Raw genomic sequence first — 15990 nt, 5'->3', positions numbered from 1 at the left:
TTGATCTCTCCCTTAGAGTTTGGCTCTATTTGGCACTTCTTTTCTAGATTTCAGGCCCTAGAATGCCAATTCTTCTAGCCTTAAGGTACTAGAGAACCTCTATTAAAAAAATAAAAATACAAAAGAATAAACTTAGACTTACAACTTTCTTTTGGAAAGATAGTAATTTTTCAAGTGAGATCCAAACCTCCAAATCTTTAAGAAAGTTAAGTGAAATGTATAGGAGCTTGTTGGAACTCTGAATGCATGGAATCGTATGAGAGATTGGCAGATTTGGGCAAATTTAGAGTTTTTCTCTTCAAAAGGGTAAAGTTAGAATTTGAAGCTTAGAAATAATCTTCTGAGGTTTGATATGACAATGTAAGTTCAAATCTTATTCTTACAAGTTTGAGAGCATATTCATAAGATTCCTAGCCAAACTAGCCATTTTTTGACCTTTTACAAAAAACAACAAAAAATGTTGATCGATCAATGAAAAGGTACGATTGATCAACCATGTATAACGACTATATTTTTTGTATTCACTTGGTTTATTGATCAAGTAGGGCATCAGTCAACGAGTTTTCAACATTTCAAAAAACTCATTGATTGATCAACTTAATTCGATTGATTGAACATGCTTGATAGCAATGCAAAGTTTTATATGATCCATCGTGCAGTAGAACATGATCAATTAGACTTTATAGGCTCAACTAGTAGCATTCTATATGATTGATCTTGTTGTACAAGCTCTACCACACTGCATTCTGTATGATCGATCATGTCCAAGTAGGGTGATTGATCATGCCTTGTGCCAGAGTGTAATTTTTAGTTTTAAGCATGATGCAAACAAGACTAAGGGTTTGACAAGTTTAAATAAGTTATATGCATCATTTAAACATGGTTTTTGAAACAAAATATGCCCTAAAAATCCATAACACAAATATGCTTAAGAATCAAAGTTTGGTTGAGTATCTACTTAAATAGCTAGAGTTCTTGAGATTTTCTATTTGACTTTGACTCTAGGTCTTCAAGTGTTCAAGCTTCTCATTTGTGTAAGTTCTTCTCCTCACCAAAAATCTTCAATGTGTTTTTACCTAGAGGCTTGACTTGGAAACTTGAAAACTTGATTATTCATTCTTTTCTCTTTAGCTTTTGCCATAAACCTCACAATATCTGTACTGCAAGGCATATGTCTAAAATACAGTGATGACACTTTTAGCACATTTTTAAGCTATTCATTTTTTTATCGTCAAAATAATGAAGATCAATATGATTGTACCATTGTCATAACAATGTTTTCTTTCATACCAATATTAAGTACTTAGCCAAGACATTAAAAGTTGTAAAACTGTTGAAACATAGAAACCTAGGTCCTTGAACCTATCTCATACTAGGTTTGACTAACATACTAGTTGTACCTCAGGTTGGGAATAAAGCCATAATAGAGGAATGTTAGTATTTGAATAATGACGGAGAAAGTAGTAAAAATAAAGGGCGTAAGAGGGTTATGAAGGAACAAACAAGAAGTAAAAAGGAAAATCAATGAAATAAATAAGTTTAGTTGGCGCTAGCTTGTAGGGAGAGCGTGCCATCCAAGTAGTTTATGCTTTAGGTAGTTTTCTATTTTGCATTTGTTGTTTCCTCTTTAGCATAAGAGTGCTTCGACTACACGTTTTTTCTTTTATTTCCATTTAGATAGTTTCTTCATTTATTTGAAAATTTTGAATTCATTATAAAAAGAAATAAATCATGGATATCATATACAAATTGAAACCATACTCTAATCCTATCTTCTCTCTTCTCTTTAGACAAGCTCTCTCTCTTCTTCTCCTTTTTGTCTATTCTATCTTTTCTCTCTTTTCCCTTGGTTCAATCCACTGCAGTGAGTGTAGACCCAATTTTCTGACCATGAAGAACAAGAGCTAGTTCTACAATCTCTTGCTTGGCATCCTCTATAATTTCTATTACGCCCTCGAGTGGTAGAAGATGTGGCCTTATTTCCTAAGTACATAACAGATGATACTTCAGTATGAGAGGTGGAGGAAGGATTTGGTATATGAAGTATAGAGATGTCAGTGGAGTAGAGCTGAGCAATCTTCCACCCTTGAATCATTCCTATAAATCGAGCCAAGTATTCATGTAGATTGTCCCCTTGCTTTGTATTGAACATGGTTTGGATTACATCATACAACTTCTATAAGTTTTCCGTACTAGAGTACAACTTAACACAAGTGTCCCAATTTTTTTTTTTCATTTTCAAGGTGCACAATATTGTTGGCCACATGCTCCTCCATGCTAACAATAATCCTACTAATGACTAAGGTGTCATTCTTGAGCCATTCTACATAAGAACTACCTTCTTCATCTATGAATGGAGCTGGTTTGGTTAAGTGACCTAAGAGGTCTCGAGTAATGAGAAACTTCTTAACTAATTGGGACTAGCTCAGATAATTAGGTAACTCTCAAGGGTATGATGGTAATTTTAAAGAGATCACTCTTGCTTCCCATATAGTCTCTAGCCATTATCATCAACAAGTAAACAACTTCTTATGTGCAATATTGAAATCCAACAAGTAAGTGTTCGGAATTAGATGCCCTAATTCCAAAATAATGAGAGAAATAAAAATAAATGCAGAAGGAGGGTAAAACAACCATGGAAAAGCACAAAAAAAGTTATACAGGTTTGCCTCAAGGTAAGACTACATCCTATATTTTGCTGATGCCATAATCCACTATGAAGATGAAATAGTTTACAAGAGAAATCGCACACATACAGGTGTTTCTCTCTAACCTCTTGGGCTGCAACTCGAGATGCTCGTTGGATTCAGATCATAAAACCCTAACCCCCAATTTAAAGAGAAAGCTAGGGCAACCGCATTACAAAAATAAAATTTCCAAACTGCCCTTAATGAAACAACAATCAATATATCTTGGATTGGATGGGGAATCTGCCCCTACACCCCTGGGAGGGGGGGCTTCCCGTCCCCCTTCGGACCCCATGGCGACCTTACCGTGAAAGTTGATCTACGACTAACTCAGCGTAAGGCGTTAATTAGGCTCCACAACTTAACAATTGTTGAATTTATGGAAAAGAGAAATACTTCATTGACTTATTGTAATTAGAGTACATGAACCTCTATTTATAATAGAGGAGGGTAGTAGAGTCCCATTACAATAAAACTAACCTTGTCCCAATTACACCCAAACTCTAGCACTTAAAGTTAAGTCCTAGCACAATTAAATAACCCAATATAAATAGAAGACTAACATGACTAAAACACCTTTAAACTGAAACTCCTTTATGAGATCTGCTTCCATAATAATTGTGGCTCTGTTAGACTTCTTATTGTGTAAGACTTCTTATGCCACTTCACGTGATCATGGTGGGTCCCATATCTTATGGGTTTGGGCCCATCTTCCAACATTCTTGGATATGTGGGCCTTCCTTGATCTTATGGATTTGGGCCCATTTTCCAACACACTTGGATATGTGGGATTTCCTTGGTCGTGTGGGATTGGGCCCATCTTCCCACACTCCCCCTCAAGATGGGGGTGAGAGAACATCATGAACTACCAGTTTGCTGCAAATGATGTACAAGATCTTCTAGTATAAAATGGCAGTCTTCCATATCTTCCAACACTCCCCCTCACGGTGATGCTCTCTTCCATGAGGCCCAATTGGCATAAGATAAGTGAGAGTAAAATCACTCAAAGCTGTAAGACATTGTTTATTCGCAATGCTCAGAAGTGTAGTAGAACTCCTCCATCACCGTGTCCCTCCATAGGACAACGACTCTCAAGTGGTAGGAGTATAGATGCCAATTAAGGGGGGTAACATATATGTAGTCATAAGCTCTTCCATCACGGTGTCCCTACCCGGGCTTTGACTGTCACAGGTAGAAATGGGTGATAAGTGCCTGTCATTCACAAGACAACGATGTGATAAGTGGGTAATGCATGTCATTCACAAGAAGGCGATAAAAAGACCCACAGGTATATATATATATTGTTGAAACCATTGGGCTAAAAGGCTCGAACCTTTTAGGAAAACAACCCCACGGATCTTATACAAGGACTGGCCCGGTCGATACAAACACAAATTCCAACACTCCCCCGCACGGGAAAACCCGTGGACAAATTCACCAGAAAAACCCGGGACAAACTCCTAGAAAAACCCAGGACAAATTCACCAGAAATACCTGGGACAAAATTCAGTGGGAGCGGGACTCGAACTCAGGACCAACCTGCTCTGATACCATGTTGAAACCATTGGGCTAAAAGGCTCGAACCTTTTAGCCCAATGGTTTCAACATGGTATCAGAGCAAGGAGTTTATGATCTCTTCATGGATTTATTATGAAATATGTTCAAGAAGTTGTAAAAGGAGTTCAGTCATAAAGAGATATGTTCATTATCTTCTTATTTACGTTTTTTTTGTTTCCTTTTCTTATTTACATACTCCTTTTTACTGTTTTTCTTTACTTCTTGAGGTAGAATTCTAGCACATGTTGTTGTATCTTCTCCTACTTTAGGTTGCTCATGGGTTTGTGTTGTATTGTTGGATGCCCATTACTTGTTTGATGAAATGCCAACAGCCATTTACCCTTTGTAGTTCCATTTTTTTTTAACTTCAACAATTGAATTTTTTTCTTATGTTGAAGTCTCCCATGAGCTGAAGATAAATCTCTTCCAAGTGTCTTGGTTTGTCATTAAATCTTCTCTAAATTTTTGTCTATTGCTCGTTTGTGTTGGAGTTTGGATTAAGGCCTAATCGGTTGCATCTACCTTATTCTCTTTGTTCTTATGAATAAAAGAGAAGTTGAGTGATGGCTGGATGTTATTATCACTTTCTAAAGGCACAAATTTGTTGATAATTTCGTGCTTGCCCTTGTGAAAGAAATAGGTTCTTTTATATAACTCTCAATGGACTTAAATTACCCATATTCGTGATGGACTTAAACTCCCAACTGAAGCAACATGCAACAGGTTGGTCCAAAGATGTATGTTTGAGTCAAATAAAGGATGGTAGGAGTAAGGTTGTCAATGTCAAATAATCAGGAAGATAGGATGCTGAGGCCACCACTTCTTCGATAATAATGTCTCATCCAAAGAAACACAATAACTGTAGTTGAAATGGGCCTTAAAGTAATAATCCATTCAGAGAAATAGAATCGAGTCAAGCCGAGTCAGGTATCGCCAATAATTACCACAATTATTACTGCGAGTCAGGATTCTTGATCTTCAATTTTCTTTGATTTTTCTTGTACTTCTTGTACTTCTCTCTCTCAAGCTAGAGGTAATGGGAGTGTTCCCAAAGATATTTCTTTTGATATATAATTCTCCATATAAACTATCGTTCTTGATAGCTTAAAATAGCTCAGAAGTTGAAGATTTATGTTGCTGCACTAACCTCTTTTGCAACCTGACCTTTTCTGATTCAAATATCGATTTCTCTTTGTAGATAACTCCGATTTCAAAAGATCATTTTCCCTTGGAATGTAGACTCGAATATCTTTCCGTTAATATGTAATTTGCAATATTAAAAGCTCAATATAGAGGTGAAAATATAAATTACATAATAGGTATAGGGACCAAAAAAAGAGAAATACGAATCTAAATTGCTAGAGATAATAAATAAAAAAAGATCACATTACCTCTGTGGGTTGACCGAGTCAACTCACATAACCTGCTTTGATACATACCATGTTGAATTTATGGAAAAGAGAAATACTTCATTGACTTATTGTAATCAGAGTACATGAACCTCTATTTATAATAGAGGAAGGTAGTAGAGTCCCATTACAATAAAAAAACCCTTGTCCCAATTACACCCAAACTCTAACACTTAAAGATAAGTCCTAACACAATTAAATAACCCAATATAAATAGAAGACTAACATGACTAAAACACCTTTAAACTAAAACTCTTCTATGAGACCTGCTTCCATAATAATAGTGGCTCTGTTAGACTTCCTATTGTGTAAGACTTCTTATGCCACTTCACGTGATCATGGTGGGTCCCATATCTTATGGGTTTGGGCCCATCTTCCAACATTCTTGGATATGTGGCCTTCCTTGATCTTATGGGCTTGGGCCCATCTTCTAACACACTTGGATATGTGGGGCTTCCTTGGTTGTGTGGGCTTGGGCCCATCTTCCAACAACAATCTCCCACTTGGAGACTAATTCATCATCAATATCTCCTTTGCAGCGGCAACAACTTCTTAAACCTCAGAGAGAAGTCCAACTGAAGTTGCACACAACTTCAGTTTCTTGATCGTAACAGTCTTCGTTAACATATCAGCCATATTTAGACTCCCTTGAATCTTCTCAAGTGTTAAGACTCCATCCTCAAGATCCGATTTAATGAAGTGATAACACACCCATATGTGCTTTGTTCTAGCATGATACATAGGATTATTTGCTAAATGAGTAGCACTCTGATTGTGACAATATAACATATTTTTCCCATGCTAGAGACCTAATTCTTCCAAGAAAGACTACATGCATACCATCTCTTTGTTGGCTTCAGTCATAGCGACATATTCTACCTCAGTGGTGGGAAGATCATTCTTCTACAACTTAGAGACCCAACTAACTGGTGTACCACCCAATGTGTATACATATCTAGTGGTACTCTTCAAGCCATCAATGTCTCCAACCATGTCACCATCTACATAACCTTGTAATCCCAAGTCTGATTTTCTAAAACATAAGGCTGAGTCTACTATGCCTCTCAAATAGCTGAGAATCCACCTCACTGCTTCCCAATGTTGTTTAACCAGATTACTCATATATTTGCTCACAAATCCCACTACTTGAGCTATGTCGGGTTTAGTATACACCATGTCATACATGAGACTGCCAATAGTAGAAGCATAAGGAATATTTGCTATGTTAGCTTACTCCTACTTTGTAGAAGGTGACTGCTCCTTAGATATCCTAAAGTGATTACCTAAAGGAGTACTCACTGGTTTTGCATCATTCAAGTTGAATCTACTCAACACCTTTTTCACATATTCTTCTTGTGACAGTTTCAAGACATCAATGTCTCTAGTAATCCTCATCCCAAGGATTTATTTTGCAACACCCAAATCCTTCATTGCATACTTCTTGGACAACTCCATTTTCAACTTATCTATTTTTTTTTTGCAAGCACCTGCTATCAATATGTTATCAACATATAGCAGTAGAATGATATATGAGTCATCAAGCTTCTACACATAACAACAATGATTTGCCTGACACATCAAGAAACCATTACTACTCATAAAGGTGTCAAACTTCTTAAACCACTGTCTTGGAGCTTGTTTAAGACCGTATAAGCTCTTTTGAAGTTTGCACACCATTTTATCCTTTCCTTGTGCTTTGAAACCCTGTGGTTGCATCAAGTAAATTTCTTCCTCCAAATAACCATGAAGAAAAGTTGTCTTTACATCCAACTGCTCTAAGTGAAAATCTTTGTTTGACACTACTCACAACATTATTTGAATAGTAGTCAATTTCACTACTGGAGAGAAAATCTTAGTGTAGCCAATGCCTTCTTTTTTTTGAAAACCTTTTACCACCAGTCTTTCCTTGAACCACTTATTGCCATCATGTTCGTCTTTTATTTGGTACACCCATTTATTTTGCAAGGCCTTCTTCCCTTTTGGTATCTCGGTTAGCTGCCATGTCTGATTGGATAACAGTGAATCCATCTCATCCTTCATGGCCAACTCCCACTTGGTTGATTCATCAACTTGCACAACTTCCTCAAAACTCTTTGGTTCACCTTTATCAGTCAATAAAAAATAATTCAGTGAAGGGGAGTACCTCTGTGGTGGTGAGCTAGTTCTGGTAGATCTCCTAAGTTCAGTCATAGGAATGTTCTAAGTTACTTCTGGGGGTATGTTTTCCTAGACTATCATGTTCGTCTTTTATTTGGTACACCCATTTATTCTACAAGGCGTCTCTTTTGGTAACTTGGTCAGCTGCCATGTCAGATTGGATTACAGTGAATCCATCTCATCCTTCATGGCCAACTCCCACTTGGTTGATTCATCAACTTCCATTGCTTCCTCATAAGTCTCTGATTCACCTTTATCAGTCAATAAAATATAATTCAGTGCAAGGGAGTACCTCTGTGCTGGTTTGCTAGTTCTGGCAGATCTCTTGAGTTCAATCACAGGAATGTTGTGATTTACTTATGGGGTATGTTTTCTTCGTCCTCCTGAGCAATATTCTCCATCCCAATAACTGGAAGATATTTAAACTGAATCACATCAAACTTCTTGGCTTCATCACTTGTGCTCTTAGACTCTGTTCTCAACCTATCTTTATACAAGGCACCTTCATTGAAGATCATGCCCTCGATCCTAATAACCTTACAACTTTGGTCATCCCAGAAGCGATAACCTAACCTGGTACCACCATAGCCAATAAAGAAACATATTTTAGATTTAGCATCAAGTTTACTTCTAACAACAAAGTCAATTTGAATATAAGAAACACAACCAAAAACTTTCAAGAAAGAAAGGTTTACCTCTTTGCCGCTCCAGACCTCTTCTAGTATTTTGCAATCCAATGGTGTTGAGGGGCCTCTGTTGATCAAATAGGCAACAATGTTAATAGCCTCCAACTAGAACATCTTTGGCAATCCCGCATGCAATGTCATGCTCCTAGCACACTTGTTCAAAGTTCTATTCATCTCTCTGCCACACCATTAACACAACCAAAAAATTTCAAGAAAGAAAGGTTTACTTCTTTGCCGCTCTAGACCTCTTGAATTATTTTTCAATCCAATGGTGTTGAGGGACCTTTGTTGATCAAATAGGCAGCAGTGCTAATAGCCTCAGACCAGAACATCTTTGGAAATCCCGCATGCAATCTTATGCTCCTAGCACACTCATTCAAAGTCCTATTCATCCTCTTCACCACACCATTGTGTTGAGGTTTTCCAAGAATGGTCTTCTTCATCTTGATTATTATCAGCACAATACCGCTTGAAATCATCATGTATGTATTCTCCCCCATTATCTGACTTCAAACACTTCACCTTTAAATCTGTCTCATTCTCAACCATTGCTCTCCATCTCTTGAAGGTATCAAAGACATCAAATTTTTTTTTTTCAGGAAATAAACCCATACCTTTTTGCTTGCATCATCAATAAATGTCACATAGTAGTTAGAACCACCAAGGGTAGTAATAGTTGAAGGCCCCCACACATCTATGTGAACCAACTCCAATTTTCTTGTCTTTTGCTTCTTTCCAGCCTTAGAAAAGCTAACCCTTTTTTGCTTATCGAAAATACAGCCTTCACACGAACTGTTCTTTACAGTTTTCAACCCTGGTAGGTTCCCTTTGGACTGAAGCACTTTCATTCCCTTTTTCACTCATATGACCGAGCCTATAATGCCAAAATCAGTAACAACATCAGCAACTGGAAGTGATGTAAAGAGTTCCAATTTTAACTCCTCAAACAACAACCTTGGCTCACTAAGTGACTTTCCAGGTAGCACCATTAAAAGTCACATTATGACCTTCGTCGTCAAGCTGCCCTACTAATATTAGATTACCCATCAATTTTGGCACATATCTCACCTTGTGAATTTTCCACACTATCCCGTTTGATATACTCAAACTCACTTTACCAATACCAACAATATCTAAAGGTTCTCCATCAGCATGATACACCTTCCAGTCATCTCCAACAATGTAATTCTCCATGACATCACGGTGCGCAGTGGTGTGAAATGAAACCCCTAAATCTAACACCCAAGAATCAATAAGGCTATCAACCGACATGAGTAAAACAACTTGTACTTCTACAGTCACCGCATTTGTAGCATCACCTTTCTTTTCATCCTTCTTCGGTGCTCTGTAGTTCTTCTTTATGTGAGCAGACTTGCCACAATTCCAGCACTCCATATTCCTTCTAAATTTGGACTTGCTTCTTCCATTCCTTGACTTCCCTCTACCATTTCCCTTGTTGGAATTTCTCTCGAAGTTCCTGCCCCTAGTATCAACACTTAGGGAAGAAAACTTTCTTCGCAAGAATGGTATCCCGAACATCATTAAAAATCAACTTCCCATTGCCTAAAGAGTTGCTGACCGTAACCCTCATAGGCTCCCAACAATTTGGCAGTGACACCAAAAGAATTAAAGCACAACCTCATCATCAAATTTAATTTGAATTGAGGTCAATTGATTAACAATTGTGCTAAACTTATTCAAATGCGAGGCCACTAATGTATTTTCTGTCATCTTTAAATTGGAGAGTTTTTTCATGATATGTACCTTATTATCTTTAGAAGGCTTCTCATACATGTCGAACAAAATCTTCATCATCCCTGCTGTGGTTTTCTCTGACTCCATGTTGTGAGCAATGTTCTTCAACAGTGTTAACCAGATTACTCTCAACACTAGTCTATCGAGGAGATTTCACTCATCATCTTTCAAACCTTTTGGTTTCATATCCAAAAGAGGTGCATGCAGATTTTTACTATACAGATAATCTTTGATCTGCGTCCTCCCAAACGTAAATCCATACCATCGAACTTGTTGATTCCAAGTGCCGATCCTTCTCTGCTAGCCATTGCTCTCACTCACAAACCAAAGCTCTGATACCAGTTGTTAGGAATTAGATGCTCTAATTCAAAACTAACGAGCGCAATAATAATAAACCCGGGTGAAGGAAAAAACAAGCACAGAAAAGCGCAGAAAGATTTATACAAGTTCACCTCAAGGTGAGACTACGTTCTGTCTTCTGCCACTGTAGTAATCCACTATGAAGATGAAATAGTTTACAAGAGAAATCGCACACTTGCAAGTGTTTATCTCTAACCTCTCGGGCTGCAACTCAAGATGATCATCGAATTAAGATCATAAAACCCTAATAACGAGCCCCCCAATTTAAAGAGAAAGCTAGGGCAACCACATTACAAGAATAAAATTCCAAAAATGACCTTAATAAAACAATAGTCAATATATCGTGGATCGAACGGGGGTTCCACCCCCACATCCCCGGGAGGGGGGATGACCTTACTGTGAAGGTCAATTCACGACCAACTCAGTGTAAGGCGTTAATTAGGCTCCACAACTTAATAGTAAGTTGAGAAGCAAACCGATGAAAATATGAATTAATTTGAGAAGAGTGAAGCAAGATGAACACAAATAGTATGCACCATAAATATATTATCCAAGAGAAGTCCAAGTGCTGCATCATAGAAGATAGATCTCATACTTTGATCAAACATGAACTCAAAATCGAATTGGAGAAGGGCCTTCAGCCAAGAGAGAATAGGTAAGTTACTATCCTATTTTAAACAATCACTAAAAACAGAATTGGAGGCTAATCACATGCTGCTCATGCCAATTAGAGAGGATTATAATATTCATAAATTAGGAGATTATTTCAAATCAAATCAGATCTGGGAGTAAACTTGAATAAAATCAGAATCCAGATCTAAAATCAAATCAAATCTTTCAAAGAGGGAAACTTGCCTTCTTTATCAAATGTGCACCCTGATTAGGAAACAAATACCACTGAATATTTTAATAAATAAAATGTCCAAAATAACCAAAATAGTGACACTTTCTTTTCTTGATAGAAATAATTTTTGGATGGCTTTAAGAAGGAAACTTCCCTTCTCTAATTATGCGCCATCTTTGGATGATAGAATCATGCCTTCTTTAACCCCTTTTTTTTGTCTTTTTTTCCTAAAATATTTTAGGTAAGATACCAAAGAGGATAAGGTAGTCAATGAAATACCAAAAAACCTTTGCAAAGACCAGCAACCTTATAAAAACAAATCCTTCTTGGTACCCTCTCAAAAAATCTTTTACCAAGCTCTTTGGTAAGAGTCAAGAGGAACAACAACTTAACTGATATAATAACTCAAAATAAAATTGTAGAACAACATGGTTAACTCATAATATACTTGGACGCCAATAAAATATATAGTGAACCTTGATTCATACAAACTCTGCTCTCTCACGTCCTTCACCTTCCTCTCTCCTCTCTCTCCTCTCCTTCTTCTTCCACATTAGCCTAGAGTCATTCTCAAGGGATCCTAACTTCTACAGGGTATCCGAGCTTGGAGTTTAGGATCCCTATTCAAGTAGTTATGTCATCCATTCAAGAAGTTGTTTATAGGAGTTTTACCATGAAGAGATAGGTAAAGTTTTTTTTTCATATTCCTTCTTTACGGTTTCTATTTTTTTCTATTCTTGAATTCTTGTTTCACATCATGTCAGGATAATCTTCATAAACATTGTGAAGATCTATATTTTATGACTAAAAGGATGTAATAGTCTTGATCAACTTGTAGCCAAATTACATGATTGATCAAAAGTTATTTTTTTTTTTTGTTTTTTATGATTTGGATTTAGTTACCTTTATGTAACTAGGATCAAACATCGTTGATATGGGATTCCAGCATATGTTGCTGTCAATTCTATAATCTAACGTTACTCATGGGATTGGGTTATGTTGTTGGATGACCGTCATTTGGTTAGAATTCCAACATTTACTTATTCCAATTGTTTCTTTCTACTTTTGAACTTCAGCAATTGAATTTTTTTGTTGAAGTATTCCCATGAGTTGGAAATTATTTTGCCAAGAAATTGCTCTCGGTTTGCCTAGAAAGGCCTTGTCTACATTTGCCTCTCGGTTTTGTGGTTGAGTTTGGACTAAGGATGAGAGTTGCATCTATTCTCCTCTCTATTTGTTAGATAAATATAAGAGAAGAATTAGTCACTGGTTCTTGTTATCACTTGACAAAAGCACAATTTTTTTCATGATTTGGTGCTTATTCTGGTGAAAATATTCTCTACTTATTTTTCGTTGGTGGCTAATTTAGTTTACGAGTGCTTCAAATTACATTGTGTAATTGTTATTTGAAGAAACCCTTTGAAAATTGACCTCAACAGTTGATTTGCGTCAACATGGAGAGTGGACATATGAGTAATAAGAATGACATACTCTAAATTACTATAATTTCACTAAGAGGTTCCAATTACCTCAGCTAGTCACAATCGGTATGGAGGGTTCTCATTACTCGTGACCTTCTTAGTTATGTTATCAAAATCCCTCCTCCGATTGATGAAGAAGTTGAAACCTACCACAAGTGGGTTAAAAACGATAACATGGTTATCAGTTGGCTTATTAACAATATGGAAGAGCATGTAGCTAACAATGTGGTCCACTTGGAAACATCCAAGGATATTTGGGACACATGTGCTAAGCTCTATTCAAGTATTGCCTCCTTGCAATGAGTATATGATGTTTTCCAAAGTATGTTTACTACCAAACAAAGAGATAATATTCATGAGTTTCGTGACCTTCTCCAAGAATGGAAAATTGCTCAACCATACTCTACTGACATTGCTGTTGAAGAAAAACAATAAGAGGCCCTAGCAGCATCTATTTGCCTTACCAATATTAAGCCTTATCTAGAGGTGGCTAAGACTCAACTTCTTATTTTCTCTGTTCTTCCCTCATTTGATGACATCAGTGCTACATTATTATGGATTCCTGATCCATCTCCTCCTTCTCCTATTGATGTTTCATTAGCTATGTTCTCTGGTAATCGGGGTACTGCTATGCCCAGATCTAACACAGGGAGGAAGATGATGAATAGGAAGGATCACTGTGAGGTTTTGAACTTAAGAAGGAGCTCCACCCTTAGGCCTCGTGAGAGAGAGAACCCGATCTCATTTACAACTAACTTAGACTAATGATCAATGCTTCCTTTTACATTCAAATGACGCCCTTATAAAGATTAGGCACGTCCCTTACACAACGAACGTAAATCCAAAGTTCTAATGGGAAATTACATCAATGCCACTAAGAGAAAATAAGAAAATTATATAAGTCACCCTCTACGTCTACCTGCTACTCTGGATGCTATGGAGTCCATAACATCACTCCCCTCCTGGAGAACGAGCTTGCCCTCAAGCGCAAAGGTAGGTGTGCAGGCCCGTGCGGACGTCGCCACCCATGCACAAGTGTCAACCGCGATCACCGTGTCAACCGTTGGGATGACAAAAGTAGAGCATCCAACCAGAGGAGTAAACATTTTTTTTTGCATGTAGGAATGCATGTGGAATGTCGCTACATATCCCCAAGCAGCATATCTGGTGTGGTACGCATCATCCGTTGTACAATAGTCCGAGTCTTTTGATGTGATAACCTGCATCGTCTAGTCTACAACCTTCCTAGAGACAACCCTAAGGAGTGATGAGCTCGGACCAAACACAAGTACCCTGACTAATAAAAGCTAGCAGAGTCACCCTAAGGACTTTGACACAAAGGGCATGAAACTGGGTAGCACCAGTAGACACCCGACATATCAGGGGTTGGACAGGTTCCATTTGAGACACCACTCGGAAGTTTGGAAGCCAAATAGGATTGGAGTGATTGATAAGTACTGGTGTCTGTCCCAAATTGGCCAGTGTACCCGCAGTTAAGTTAGGATGAGTTTTGCTTCCATTAGAAATGACTGAGTTTCCAAGCATCAGAAGCTGAGAAACAGCATTGCAACAGAGTTCTGAAAGCCTGTGGACACCCTCTGAGTGAATAGTTTCAAGTCTATCAGCATTACGCTGAATTATTTCTTTAGTAGCGAGGCCACCGAGGGCAGCTGCAAACCCCTGCACAACTGCCTTGTTGACACTTGCATAACACAACACGTTCATCTCACCACTGCTCCCACCTTCAATGGTCTCAATGTTCTTTCCTTTGTCGGGATGCACAATGTGAGCATCCATTTCAGTATTCAAGCTAAAAATTTGCCTAACTGGCTTAACTGCGGCATCATAAAATGACTTCTGCTGTGATGATAATTTTGTGTTCCTCCGATTGAATAAAAGACTGAAATGGGTTGATAGGGCTTCCAATTCCTCAAGTTGTACAGGTCCTCCATAGATGTAAAAGCATCGGTCAAATGTGGCTGCCTCAAACTGTTCAACAGCAGTTTCCAGAGCAGCTGCTTTTGAATTCTGCTCAACCTCAATACCAGTCTCACGAATCAGTAGCGTCATAGTCTCCTTGCCAACAAGTTCAAGAACCGGCATACCTTTTGTAGTCAATGCTTTACCACTCTCTAGTAGAGATGGAGTTAGAGAACCAGCTTTAGCAGGCGGATCCCCGCTCGGAATTGAAACAGCAAGGCTTGTAGCAGAATTCTTAATCCTGAGAAGGATATCATATAGACCACGCAACACAATTATCAAGTCTACTGCAAAAACCTTGCGTGAAGCAATTGGAGCAAACTCAGAAACCAATTCGGTCAGCTGCTCGTCATCTGTGCTATGAATCAGGTTCTTCCAATACAGGTATACCACTTGGAACCTCTCCCTATCTGATTTCTTCAGAGCTGTCCCAAAATACGACTCCTTGGCATCCATTTGTATGTCATGAAGCCCTTCAACGGTAAGAGCAGCATCTGCTGCATGCTCAAAATTAACAAATCCAAAACACTGGAATTTCCCATCTCCTTCCCTCAGTACTACAATGCTGGGAATGTTTCCATACCCACCAAATTTTTGCTTCAAATGTGTAGCACCCATATCAGCAATTATGGCAACCGTTCACGGCGTCCTCAAAAAAAATCCCTGTCGGAATTCTTACACACCCGCCATAATTGCGCCAAAACGGTGCGGTTTCTCTGCCTCCCGGAACAGAGAACCTCCCAGCCAAAAAATTGAGCAGTGTTGGTCAGCCCCTTGAAGCCCCTTCACAACCATGGAAAAACCATTGAGATGGAAAATTCGTTGACATTTTAGAGGCTTACCCCAAATGACGTTGAAGTGGGTTCCCCTCGGGACTGCCGAGAGCTGGAATGGGAGGGGTAGGTGGTGGCCGGAAGTTAAATCCCACCGGACTTGTTTCTGACCGTGCCGATGGAGCCTCCTTCATGTCTGGTGGTGAAGATCAGCCCGTTTGGGCTTCGCCGCTTGGGGATTTTCCGAGACAGAGGGCTCTAGGAAACACACCCTTGTCGAAAGAATCGCCGGAAGTGGGCA

This window comes from Aristolochia californica, unplaced genomic scaffold, assembly GCF_029961685.1.
Source record: "Aristolochia californica isolate CCGP_79_NKW_82.1479 unplaced genomic scaffold, dmAriCali1.0.hap1 SCAF_3, whole genome shotgun sequence".
Lineage (NCBI taxonomy): Eukaryota > Viridiplantae > Streptophyta > Magnoliopsida > Piperales > Aristolochiaceae > Aristolochia > Aristolochia californica.
The sequence above is the reverse complement of the archived record's forward strand: the minus strand, read 5'-3'. Positions refer to the sequence as shown.